Here is a 13,307-nt window from a genome sequence, read left to right as displayed (position 1 = left end):
AAAGAACAAATTGCAAACAGGCCCATTTGAGAAAGGAATATAACCAAAGTGCTATTGGAAGGGATAGAATACTATTAATGAGCAGACTATTTTCCGGCTGAATTTTCTCCTCCACTTTAATTACCATTTGTTTGGTTTGTCCTCCTCAGGGCAACTGAGAAGTGTTTGCGTGTTTAGACCTTTAAACCTCCCCCTTAAATAAATTCACACAAGACTCAAATTTTGGGTTTGGTTTTTGGCATAATTTAGGCCACAACTTTATTGATTACAGCAAGTGAGTGATTGCATAGGCTCTGGTTCAACTAGATCCCTGCACTGTGGCAGGTAGCGCTGACCCAGAGCTCCATCGTAGGTCAGCCTTGGGTGAACACCTGGAATGGCAGAAAGCCAGGGACATGCTATGTCCACCACCCAGATGTTCCCCTGGACTCAGGCACGGGCACAACCCCTTGCAGGGTTGACCAAACCATTGAATCCCTGGATTCCTTTAATGGAATACCCTTCACATAGGGATGGCGAGAGCATTCCCACATCCCTATCACTTGAACCAGAGCCTATCCGCAACCTTACAAGTTGTGATGATTTGCTACGCAGCAGGCAAAACCCAATGGCACCAGCCAATCAGCCAAGTGGTGAAAATTCCTGCTGTGCCCCTGTCTCAACGATAGACGACACACGACAGCATAGCAAGGTCAAGCGTGCAAGCCCTAAATATAGGGAGAGGTGGGCAGGTGTTCCGTTGCACTGACCAAGAGAGAAAGCTCAGGGTCACATGCATTGGCATATATAGGTTCCTTGATCCATTTTGACTAGCGTCCCATTGGTCAGATTGAACAACACAAGGGTTTGTGTGTCGTCTTATACGCTGGAATATATGGTAGTAACTTTAAGAACATAACTGAGTTTACTTAGCCTACCAGAGGATAAAAACAGTTGCCTGCCAAAGTGATGTACTGTACTAATATTCCAACTAGAACTTACTGCGCCTGCTGCTTCTGCTGAGGATGAGGGTATGACTCTTCTCTTCCTGCTTTCTGGTTGCAGAAGACAAGGCAAGAAATGGGAGATTAAAATACAGTCATACCTTGCTTGTCAAACACCCTGGAACTCCTACGTTTTGGCTCCCGAACACCGCAAATCCGGAAGTGATTGTTCTGGTTTGTGAACTTTCTTTTGGAACCCGAACATCCGACGGGGCTTGCACGGCCTCCGATTAGCTGCAGAACCTTCCTGCAGCTAATCAGAAGCCGCAATTTCATTTTTGAATGTTTTGGAAGTCGATTCCGTTCGACTTCCAAGGTACAACTGTACAAGTGTTCCATCTTTAGGAGGTGAATGCATGGTCTGGTCCTGCACAACTTATGCTAGAGAAAGGGACTGGTTTCCTCCCTCTCTGTGGTGCGAGGCAAACAGACACTAGCCGGCGCTGCGGGGGGGGGGGACTTGAGCAGTATTTTTAGTTCACCTTTTGGAATAAAGGCTAGATACTAAATCTGAGCCACATTTTTTCAGAAAATAATTTTCTGATCAATTTTTGACAGTTTTTCTTCCTCAAGCTCCTCCCTGGACAGTTGGACTGAATTTGGTGAAATGGCCTCATGCATTTCACCATCAGTGAATGCTTTGGTGCAACTGTGGATCCAGTTTTAATATTGCTTTATATCCTTTTGACATTTTTGAAGAAAACAGTGGGCTCGTGCTGTCGTGCTAGTTCTTCTTTTTTCTCTGCTGCTTCCTTCATCCACCAATAGAAACTAACAGTAGGGTTTCATCCAACATCCAGTGAGCCCAATAAAACTGTATAGAAAATTTAGCTCTCCCACAATATTTGGCAAAATGCCTCAACACTAATTTAGCTACCCACAAAAAGTGTGGAGGTGTTTTTGACAGGGAGGTGGGGCTAGCCCAGACTACAGCTGAATCTACACAGATATAAAAAATGCTATGACAATATTACAAAAAAAGCTATAAAAAGATATGTGCAATATGCCATTGAGCTCTTCAGCGCCGCCTGGTGTCACATTTTAATAACACACTTACAATGTCATAATTGCAGCTATGTAGCTGAGTCCCAGGTAGATCAACTTGCTTTTATATTTCCCATTATCAAATTTATTTTCTGACTCCCAAAAATGTTTAATTTAGAACTGTTTAATTGGCTCTTTTGATTACCATATATTGTGATTTGGCATTGTATTAATGTGGCCTCCATTGGATTGTTATTAATGAAAAATTAAAAAAAAAATATTTATAGGGGGAAAAATATTTTCTGAGAATTTGCAGTGTCTATCAATTGTCAGCAGACATATAATAAGGGGGCATTTGTACTCCTGGGGCATAGCTTGTGCTCATGTGTCTGAATTTGCTTTCTGAGAAATCCCAGCACTTCTCAATTGTGGGATTGAAGGTAGTGTGAGAGAGAAATCCATCCCTAAATAGGCTTGGGAAATCCTGGCATCTGCTAAAGAAACACAAATTGGGAAGAGTGCCCTCATAGTTGAACAACCCCTAAATTATGCAGCTGTTCATTACCAGAATTATATATCTCTTGCTGCCCTTTTGCAAGGGAAGGGAGCAGTGCATGGAGTGAACAATTGCTGAATTATAGTACGATAAGGCAGACCTCCTAAAGTGTCACATGCATGCAGAGGAAGATAAGAAAGGGCAGCTTAAGTTCTTGGCATTTTAAAGAAGGCAATCAAGAGCCCCTTTGAATTCTCTGCTTCACTTCTCTGCACTTCATCTACATTTTGTGCCAGACTGACAAAGCATCCCATTCATGTGTCAGCAATCTCCTCTGTAGACGCAGGGGTGTTAATAGCAAGCTGACTCGGCAGATGCTGCTGTTTGAAAACACAAATGCGGTGAGTTGCATGACCTTAATATTTGAGTAACGATTCGATGCTTCTTCTGGGCTAATGAAATACGGAGTCTGTGATGGTGGTGTGTGAGCAGGTCCCGTTGCTTGCAATGATTCTGAAAAAAAATATTAATAAGGAATCAGCTTCAGCCTTAGGTAGGCTATTTAACCGTAGTTTCCTTTTCTGATGGCTGCTTCCCAGAACTGCCGAAGAGAAATATAAATATTTAAAAAATTGTAGAGCCCAGTACATTATTCTAAGATTAATTAGGTATATTATGAGGGCAGGGAAAGGGCTAGAAGAAAGCTTTTGCCTGGAATGTGCAGAGGCATGCACAACATCTATTTCCTGTGAAGCCTTTCCATATCCCCAGTGATGGTCTGCAGGGTGTACTGCCAATAGGCTGTGTTTGCTGCAAGATACCCAGGCATGATCAATAGCCCTTCTGCACCCCCTTGAGGTTATGCAGCAGCCTTCTATGCTCCCAACATCTGCCAGCGGAAGGACATCAAAGAGGGAGCCAGTCTAGCTTCTGGGGGGAGGGGCATTCCAGAGTGGGAGCAGCCACCCCAAAGCATGGTTGGGTGGGGAACCCCCAGAACAGAGTTGCGAAGTTCATGGGGGAAAGAAGATAGCATCCAATTTGTCCTTGAAAAATCATTGTTCCAGCAGAGTGTTCAAATTTGCACTATGTTGAATGCAGGGGCGGGACTACAGCACAGGGGGCGGGGCTAGTCGGCTAGCGAGCCCTAGCTACCTGCCACCTGCAGGGCAACCGTTGGGGGTGGCGGTGCCACTAGCCACCCATGGCAGCATTGTCCCTAGTGGCCCACTGTGGGGTGGGGTTTCGGTGGCACGGCAATGTCACACGCCCTCACAGCTGACACCTGGTGCGCACCTTACTCTCCGCATCCGCCTTCCTCTGCCAGTGGTTGAATGCAACCCATGTGCCCTTCCTTCTTGCATGTATGGTATTGGATTTGGTAGCCATTCTGCTGGGGCCTTTTCCTCTTTCCGCAAGGTAACTAGAGTATAGGACAGCTTTGCCTATACTGTAATAACTGGTGTCTGGTGCTCCCCACCTCCTCTGATTCCCCCCCCCCTTTTGTATTAATATGTAAGCTGCTCAAAGAGCCTTTTCAGCTGAAGAATGTGGTAAAATATGGTAAAAAAAATGTGGTAAAAAAGCATGGATTATAACCTAAAAGGAAACAATGCCTATTTCATCTACACTTATTCAGCAACCCTCTTCCTAGTACTCTACTGTATTTCCTATTTTGTATACAGTAATGTAACAAAGGTCTGTCTACTGAATAGCTTGATTAGAGAGTCTCATTTCAATGTAGCTGCCCCAGGAAACAACCCAATGTGATATTTTGGAAGGATTCTGTGTCCAGGAGGACGAAACGAGGAACATGTAGGGGGAGCTTACTCAACATGTCTCAAAGAAAGTCACCGACTACTGTGATTTTGAGTAGCCATAGTCACTCCCCTGTCTCAGGGAAAATACATATTTTCTTTCTGCACAGTCATGGGAAGAGCAACTATTGAATTTGTTCTTTCTTGAGCCCTATGATCTACCTGTTGTTGGAGTATTTTTCTCAAAGTTTGAAAAGAGCCCAATATATATTTTGTGGCTGTTGTCAGAATAAGCATGTGGCGGATAAATGTGAATGCAGGCACAGTATGAATTCCTTAAATACAGTACTTGTTTGAAATCCAAGGATTGCTGGGAAATGGAATTGACTCTATGGCTGCTGCTTTCTTTTAAATACAGCAAACGTGTTTAACATCTCTCCACAAATACGGGAGATGCTGTTCCCTTTGTAGGTGGACACAGACCTTAAGCTATTTCAAAGCAGGATACAAGGCATCGTCCTCGGATTTGCCTGCATAAAAAGTGGCTGAGAAATGATTTCTAGGGTAAACTGGAATGGCTTACTAACAATTTAATAGTGTCTGAGAGCTTGACCCCCTGTTCCTGCCCCACTTAGGGCCAATTCTCATTTTGCATTGCTCCCTTAGGTGTTCATACCCAAGAACACAGCAGGGGTTGTATGCAAATGCCTCCAGAGAAGTGGGATACCCCTAGCCAATCTCTTTGGACTCCTCTTTACATTATTTGAGGGTTCTGCCTAAGGAGGAACTAAAAAATTATTTTTGAATTTTGGTTTAGGTTGCAACTGCATTGTATAATAATTACTACTACTACTAACTACTAATACCCTAGCCATCTGTCTGGGTTGCCCCAGCCACTCTGCAACCTTCTCCTCAAAAAGGGCATGTGTGTGTGTGTGTGTGTGTGTGTGTGTAATATTTGATACATAAACCTTTTAAATCCCCACAAGTGGCAATTGGGGCCCTTTGAAGGGATGCCTCCAGATTTTATATGAATGTCTTCTTTCAAATGACAACAGCAGCTGTGGTTGGTCCCCCCACCCCCACCCCTACAAAGTAAGAATTGGCTCACTCTCTACTCAAAAATGATTCAGTAGCTTATAATTCCAGACTATTCACTGTATATTGTGACAAAACTTCCTCTCCCCACCCCCAGTCCCAGTCCCATCTCTTTTATCATTTCAGAGTTCAGGAAATGAAAACAAAATATAGTATCTTCACTGTGCATGGTACTTTCTGTGAAAACTGCATGATCCCCCTGAACCGGGGGTGCCTGGGGGCTCCCAGCCCATAATTTCTAACACACTTATCTCTGTATTTGCTTTCTGTGGCGTAAGATGAGTCAAAGTCAGGCCTGTGCGCTACAGATAACTCCTTTTTAAATGCCAGAGAAGGGAAAACTTCTGATTTGGCCTCAAATTGTCAACTGCAAATAGAGAGCTATGTTTACACTCCCTCTTATTGGACATCAGCTTGCTCTGTCTCTCCTGCTACGTCTTCAGTTTCATAGCTCAAACTTCAGCATTTCCTGACAGCTGAGGTTCTGTTAGTAGGTTTTAAAGCTCACCTACCATAGTACTAGGGACCCAGGTGGCGCTGTGGTTAAACCACTGAGCCTAGGGCTTGCTGATCAGAAGGTCAGCGGTTCGAATCCCTGTGACTGGGTGAGCTCCCGTTGCTCGGTCCCAGCTCCTGCCAACCTAGCAGTTCGAAAGCATGTCAAAATGCAAGTAGATAAATTGGAACCACTACAGCGGGAAGGTAAACGGCGTTTCCATGTGCTGCCACATGACCTGGAAGCTATACGCCGGCTCCCTCGGCCAATAATGAGAGATGAGCGCGCAACCCCAGAGTCGGTCACGACTGGACCTAATGGTCAGGGGTCCCTTTACCTTTTTTACCGTAGTACTATTGTTTTGCTTGGCCATAGTCTTCTTTTACATAAATAAAGCTAATGATTAATGTCAAATAGCTAATAGTGAAAATACCTGAAAAGCATCAGCTTCCCACCCCCACCCCCTGCCACCATAAATTAGTTTTTTGTAGCAGCTGTTTTTGCTGCAGTTCAGCACGCTCTCGTTCTCTCCCTCCCTCTCACTCTCTCCGGGGTGTGTGTGTGTGTGTTGGCTCTTTGCCTTGTTTGTAAATATCCAATATGTTCCAGCATCTCTGGTGGGCAGTGCCCTCTGCTGCAGGACCTGCTGAGCAGGCGCTTGTGCTGGCTGATGCCTCCAGCTTCCTTAATCAGTTATGGCGTTTGAGCAACATGAAGCCACCAGCTCTTCCCACATCCGTCTTTTCCCCCCTGTACTTAATCTGAAATCCCACAAGCAGCTGCCGCTGTTTCCAAAGACGCAACAGTGTCTTTCTCAAGTATTAACCTTCTTACTATATTGCAATTAACTGTTCACTGAATACTAGGTGCAGAAATGAGGACACAGAACCTAAACGTTTGGGCAAGGAACTATTGTAAGAAGGTTCACAGTGGAACCCCTATGATCAAAACTTTATTTTACTTGGCTTTAGAGGCATAGTGAAATGCCCACAACTGTTAGGAATCATAATTAATGGCTTTGAAATAGTGCTTTCTGAGTTTCCAAAGCACACCACATTCCTTATCTCCTTCGTCCTTTCTTCTCTGCAAAGTGGGGCAATATTATTATACCATAATTCAGATGGAGACATCACAGAGACGGACAGATCATGATTTGCCTAAGGTGAATTTTGGGGAGAAGCAGGACTTGGAGGTTTCTCTTAGTTATATAGGATGTAGCTGAATGGCAAGGTCATACCTTGATTTTCCAGGGACAGTCTCAGAATTACAAAAGTCACCCTGGCTTCTGATTTGATACATGAATGTCCCTATTTGCCCTGCCAGCATCAAGCTTGGGGAGGAGGGTGAACCGGCGCTTGTCCCTCGCAGCTGCAGTGGTGGCTGCAAAGGAGCGTCGCATTGCCTCTCCATGATGGCCGCTGCCAGCCTCCTCCCTTGGGCAGCTTGTGGTAGCTGCTGGAGAATGGGCGAGGAGGGGCTGCTGCCGCTGAGGTCCAGCCCCAGATGACATGCCCGCTCTGAGGGGAAGGCAGAGGGCAGGGCTGCTCTGGGCAGGAAAAAGGGGGAGTGGAATGCATGGAGTCATGAGGTGTTTGTTTTTTAATGCATTGTGCATCCATATCTAATCTTGCCCCTTTCTAAAATTCATTTATTGGTGTGTGTTTTTAATTTTGTAAACCTACCACAGAATCAAATCAAATCAGATCTGGATTAAGGGGTTTTCTCAAGAGAGTTGGGGGGCATGTATGCTGTGTCCCATTGGTGCAGACCCTCCAAGTGTCTCTGTTTTCCAGGGACAACCCAGATTTACAGAAGCCATCCCGGTTTCTGGATTTGATACCAGAATGTGCCTATTTTCATTGGAGAAATGTTGGAGGATATGGAGATATCTGACCCCTGAGCCACCTGAAGGCAGCCCAGTGTAGGAAAGTTTATAATGCTTAATGTTTTATTATGTTTTTATATATGTTGGAAGCTGCCCAGAGTGGCAGCCCAGTCAGATGGGTGGGGTATAAATAGTAAAATTCTTATTATGGAATAGGATGTCCCTATTTTCAGCAAAGAAATGTTGGAGGGTAAGTTGGTGTCGTGATGGTGGGACTTGCCCTTCCTCTGATAGGAAATGCTCTGCAGGTGGGGGGGGGGCAAAAATGGGGCTCAAGGAGGGTTAGTTTCAGGGGGAGTGAGAAATGACCCTATTTTCATCTGAGGAATGTTGGAGGGTATACCCAGCCTTTGCTTCCTAGGGCTGAGCAAAAATGGCACCTAAAATTTCTCCACATTATTTCTGAGTGGTGAAATGGGGATGGGAATTTTCCTGAAGATTCTGTGGAGAGTGAGGGGGAATTCTCCAAATGTTTTTTCTCAGAAAATTCACATCTCATGAATTTTGGCTCACTTATTGTTGAACTCTGCTCTTAGTTCATAGCCATGGATGAAGGAAGCCATGGGCCAAGAGAGGACGGGAACGAGTTGGGGCCAATATTGCAATATGGTTGGACAGCTTGTGTGTCCAATGGCTGTGTCCGAAATTCATGGATAGTGAAAGTGGGGAGGCCATTTTGCTGAACATTTTCCAGGGCAGGCCTACAATTCCCTAACAGTTGAAGAGCTGCTCAAAAAAGAAAAATTCCTCTCAAAATTGACAGGATTTTTCCCCTAGAGAAATTTCAGCTCAGTTGGATGTTCCCTGCTGGATTTCCCCAAACATTTCTTACTCAAGTCGTTCTTTCCCTTAATTGTCTTCTCTGACTCATTGCATGAGGAACCAGGCAGCATATTCCATCATATCCTTTCTGCAGGAGTCTTTTTAAAAATGCTATCTTCTTACAAAAGCAATAATAATGGGGGTTGCTTTCAAACCCACTCTAGAAAGGCCTATGTGATTTCCTCGAGCTTTCTTATTCACATGTGAGCTAAGGGAATGCAGGTTTTCCTTGACATCTTGCTGCCAAGTACTTACTAAGTTTGTTTGTTTGTTTGTTTGCCCCTAATTGTTTCAGAAACTGTTTAATTAGCACTGAAAAGAATGTACATTTAATGTGTGGAAGGAATGTGTTTCTTTGGTCAGAATGCCATTTAATATTTCAAACTGCAAGTGCTTTCAAGATGTAGCCTTTCTTATGGCCTTTAATCTTTCAATCGCCACCCATCTTCCAATGTCAGCAAATGGGATAGAAAAAGACTGCTGCTTTGTTTTTCTCTTAGTAGAGGGCAAACAGTGATATTTCTATCCAGCACATTCATCTCTGTGCAGCTGAAAATATATAGGGTATTTATTGATTAGAACATACAGGTTGAACCAAGACATTGAAACCTGAATGGAAATCAAGTAGTATAATGCTGCCGCTTCCTTCCAGTTTTAAGGTTGAAATTCCACTCTACACCTTCCAAACATCAAAGGAGTCCTCCATCTCATCAACCTCTGAATCCAAATTAGGAATTTAAATGGGGGGGGGGCAGGGAATGACTGACAGTGGAATGAGATTACATAAAATGGTGCTATTGTATTTGCCTTCAGAACTGCATTGTCTTCCCAAGACTGATTACTCTCCAGGGCGCTTATCGTGCTTGAAAAAATTGGCATGTTGTCCAAACTATTTCAACTTCCTTGAAATTCTCAGATATTTCTCCTATGTGAAAAGTGCAGAATTGCTTCCCATGTAACATCAGGCAAATACTGCATACAAAATGTCTTCTTGAAATTCCCACACTATTTGTGGGTGGCCAAATTTGGGGCAGCCATTTCAATGAAGTTGTTAAGGGGGAAGCAAATCCTCCAGCAGTTTCTTAGCACTGGGGCTCACCATTAGCAACAGACAGCCTCTTCCCCCCTCCCAAACAAGGCGTCTCTCTTTCTTTCTCTCTTTCTCTCTCTCCCTCCCCCCTCTCTCTGTAGAGGGGGCTGCTGCTGTAAATGACAGTAGCAGCGACTGTTTGGCGACTTGGCCACTACTTTGCATCCTAAAGCAATCTGTGATAACTAAGTTCTGCACCTCACATTCATTCATCTGAGAAGTGAAAATCAGGACAGTTTTATCAGGATTAACACAGATGGGATGTTTGTGTAATGTACAATGCAATGTGTGCCACATTTCCCTGACACAAACCTACTCCTTAAACAAACAAACAAACAAAAACCCAGAAACCATGGTCACTGGGATTGGAAAGCACCCATAGGATATATTGGGTCTCCCTCTCTGTGACACCAGAAAGAAAGGTCAAACATTGCAGAGGGATTTTGGGTGCCTCTCTTCTTGCAACCAAAGAAAGTGTCAACTCCCTGATGTTGGTGATGTTGGTTCTTTGCATCAGTATGGTTGAAAGGGAGCATATCACGGGTGTTGGGAGGCTAAGATTCAAGCTTAACAAAGCTGCCCAGCATGCTCCAAATTTCTCTCTCTCTCCATTTCCCCACTGTGAGCCTAACCAGGGTTTGTATAAGATAGTCCAACCATATTTAGGATTGCAGTCAGTTTTGTGACACCTTAAACTCTAAAACATTTATTATTGCATAAGCTTCATTGAAAAAGCTTGTTTTCTTCTTATTCTTTAAAGTGCTACAATATTATTTTGTTTGCTTGCTTTTGCTTTTGTAACAGATGAACCTGGCTGCCTCCAGTGCTTTTTTTCTAGGGTACGTACTGCCCACTACTATGTTTGGGAAAGCAGCATTTGAAAAATAAATATATGTTGCTATTATCATCATCATCATCATCATCATTTTTTTAAAAACAGCAACCACATGTCTGCCAGATAATGAAGCCTTATGCTAGTCTGGCCTCTTCCAATGTTGTTTTACGTACTGGGATATATTTGTATCCTCTTAGAGTTTTTAGGGTCAGGATCAGGAATGTCTGTTCTTACTGCAATTTTATATACACTGTGATATAAAGAACTTCATCATATATGTAAAAAAGAGAGTTAGGTTAGGGAGTGATGAGGTACATATATTTTATAGGAGCCCTTTAAAAAAAAATCAAACTCTTACTGTTATTGTAGGCCAAATGTCATGCTGCTTTATAGCTGGAAATAAATACTGAGCTAAAATAACAAGAAATAAAAGTCTAAGTGTATAGAGACTGACTCCAGCTCATAATAATAGGAATTTCTAAATTTAACTCTATAATGGTCCCTTTACAATGATGTCCAACAGATCGTTTTAGTGTATTCATCACTGATTGCGTATGATTAGGTCTAAATCATTTCGAGGCTCTGGAAGTTGATGATTAATCCATTAATTCAGCCAGTGAATGGATAATCATCAGTTTAAATTTGGCAATTAAATTTTTCATAACTTCACTTTTAGATTAGTCTGTCTCTTAAGGGTGACATTGTTGGCATAAGACAAAGAGCTATTTGAAGGGGGCACAAGATTGGGATTTTAAAAAATTATTATTATTTTAAAGATTTGTATAATCACACTATTGTGAACAGTAGGCAGCAGGAAATATCTGAAAACCGTAACTAGCATCTTCATTGGGTTTTTTTTATAACATGGAGCTTGTATAAAACATAAAATACTGCTTTAAAGTATCTCGTTTTTCCAAATTGCATTTCCAAACGTTTTTCTCAACTGTTTCTTTCTTTGTAGTCATCTGGAAAACAGGTTTCATCAAGTTAAAATTGGTTTAGTTCATGGTTTCTGAGGTTTTAAGTATGCTATCCATTGTTGTTTTCTCAAGGTGAATATATATGAGAACAGTGTAATAGGAAATGCTGACTCATTGCTTAGGGGGAAATCTCAATGTGATTTTTAAAAAGTAGCAGGTCTGGCTGATGCTTCAATTGCCAACTCATTGCAGTAGAAACAGCTTGAGCTATGAAGCTCTTTGAGGACCTAAATATTGGGTGGTATTCAACTAACATTTATGCAGAGTAGTCGCATTGAAATCAATGGACCTAACATAGCGGGCAATCCTACGGCAAGATCCACTGGGGTGAGCAGTTTAGGATTAAGGAGGTCTCCAGTTGAGCCAGCTGTTATCTGATAAATGTAGCAATAAATCCAGGTTTTCCCCGTTCAGAGTTTCCTTTACGAATCTTATTTAAAAAGCTGCCCGTTGCTTTTCGGTTAGGTAAGAATGTGTCTTTGCTTCTCCTTCTAATCACATCTCATTGGAAGCAAGCCCCATTAAAATCTATGAGATATTTTTTTTGGCATTTGTTTGCCTTCATTGGCAGTAGGTGCAAACGAAGTCATTCACACAAGTGTTTGCCTCAAATTAATTGCCAGATGCTTCGTGTGTAATTTAAACTGATGCTTGGTAGCTACCCTATGGTTGCTAAGATCCTGCAGTGCAATTCATCCACGGAGCACTGTGACCAAATCAAAAATATGAAGGGTGAGAAATAAAGATAGTCAGAGAACATCAAAGGGGGTTCTTAAGGTATAATGTTTCACGGTTGGAAAAATAGAGATTTCAGCCAGAAGATCCATGGTTCTCTGCACATCAGGGCTGAAAATGTGAAGATAAAAGAGTGTTCATCTGGGCAGCAGTAGAAAATGGTTAGTTTTCAAGGTGGGAAAATATGTGTACTAAATATAGAAGTTTTTGCAAGTAACTTTTTGAAGGTATGAGTAGTCCTGTTCTAGTCAGTGGATCTATTCATAATCATAAAGCCACTGAGGTGCACAGGTGTTTGAGGGAATTAGAGGCGCTGATAAACTCAGTGGAGGTGGTACTGCCTTCCTTGACATTGATGTAATGCCATCCATTCAGCAGGACTGGATTTTAGCTCCCTTGAAGCATTTTAAAATAGAAAGTAGCTGAAGTATATCCAATGTCTCAATAAAACTCTTGAAATGCAATTTTGGCTGGAAAGAAAGAGACAATCCTTTTTTCTTTTAAAGAAAAGAGAGTTGGAATTGATATGACTAAAGCATTGTTGCCCTTGGTTTAGTCACATATTCCTTTGTCTCGCTGTCATCTTTGGTAAAACAGGTTTAGCAGGTTTTTAAAATTATTCACTAAAGGGAGCTGTGCATATAGAACACTATATTTATTTGCCTTCATTGCACTCTATTTTGGATCTTGTCTTTGTGAGTTTTCCTGCCCTTTTCCCAATCTTACTTTCACTACATTTCTGTGAGATGTAGTTTGAGAGGGAGTGGCTGGCCCACAGCCACACAACCAGTTTTATTAGCTAAGTGCGGATCTGAATTTGAACTTGGGTCTGTCCAGTCCTTGTCTAGCACTCTTAAATATTACCATATATTACACTGGCACTCACCAGATACAACTTAAGTGAAGTTGCTGCCAGGTGAGCCTACAATAAGAACTGTGGTTGGTGTGAGGCAAGGAAGACCAGAACGTTCTGTGTCCATTTTTTATCTTGGTATTGCAGTCTGGGAATTTCCTGGGGGTGCTACTTGAATAGGTCAAGTATCAAGTTCATTTCATGAAGTTTGAACAACTACGATAGAACTACAATATGGGGTCCATCTTTCTGTTTCTTTCTTTCTTTCTTTCTTTCTTTCTTTCTTTCTTTCT

At 42.5% G+C, this 13,307-nt stretch overlaps 1 protein-coding gene across 2 annotated transcripts in view; it reads left to right on the top strand.

Moving 5' to 3' along the window:
• The window catches only part of PCDH9 (protocadherin 9), a 762,177-nt gene that overhangs the window by 734,423 nt on the left and 14,447 nt on the right, over window positions 1-13,307 (top strand). The gene's annotated exons all lie outside the window — the stretch shown is intronic.

Source organism: Zootoca vivipara, chromosome 4 (genome assembly GCF_965207765.1).
Source record: "Zootoca vivipara chromosome 4, rZooViv2.hap1.1, whole genome shotgun sequence".
Lineage (NCBI taxonomy): Eukaryota > Metazoa > Chordata > Lepidosauria > Squamata > Lacertidae > Zootoca > Zootoca vivipara.
Note: the sequence above shows the minus strand (reverse complement) of the source record. Positions and strands in the feature narration are given on the sequence as shown.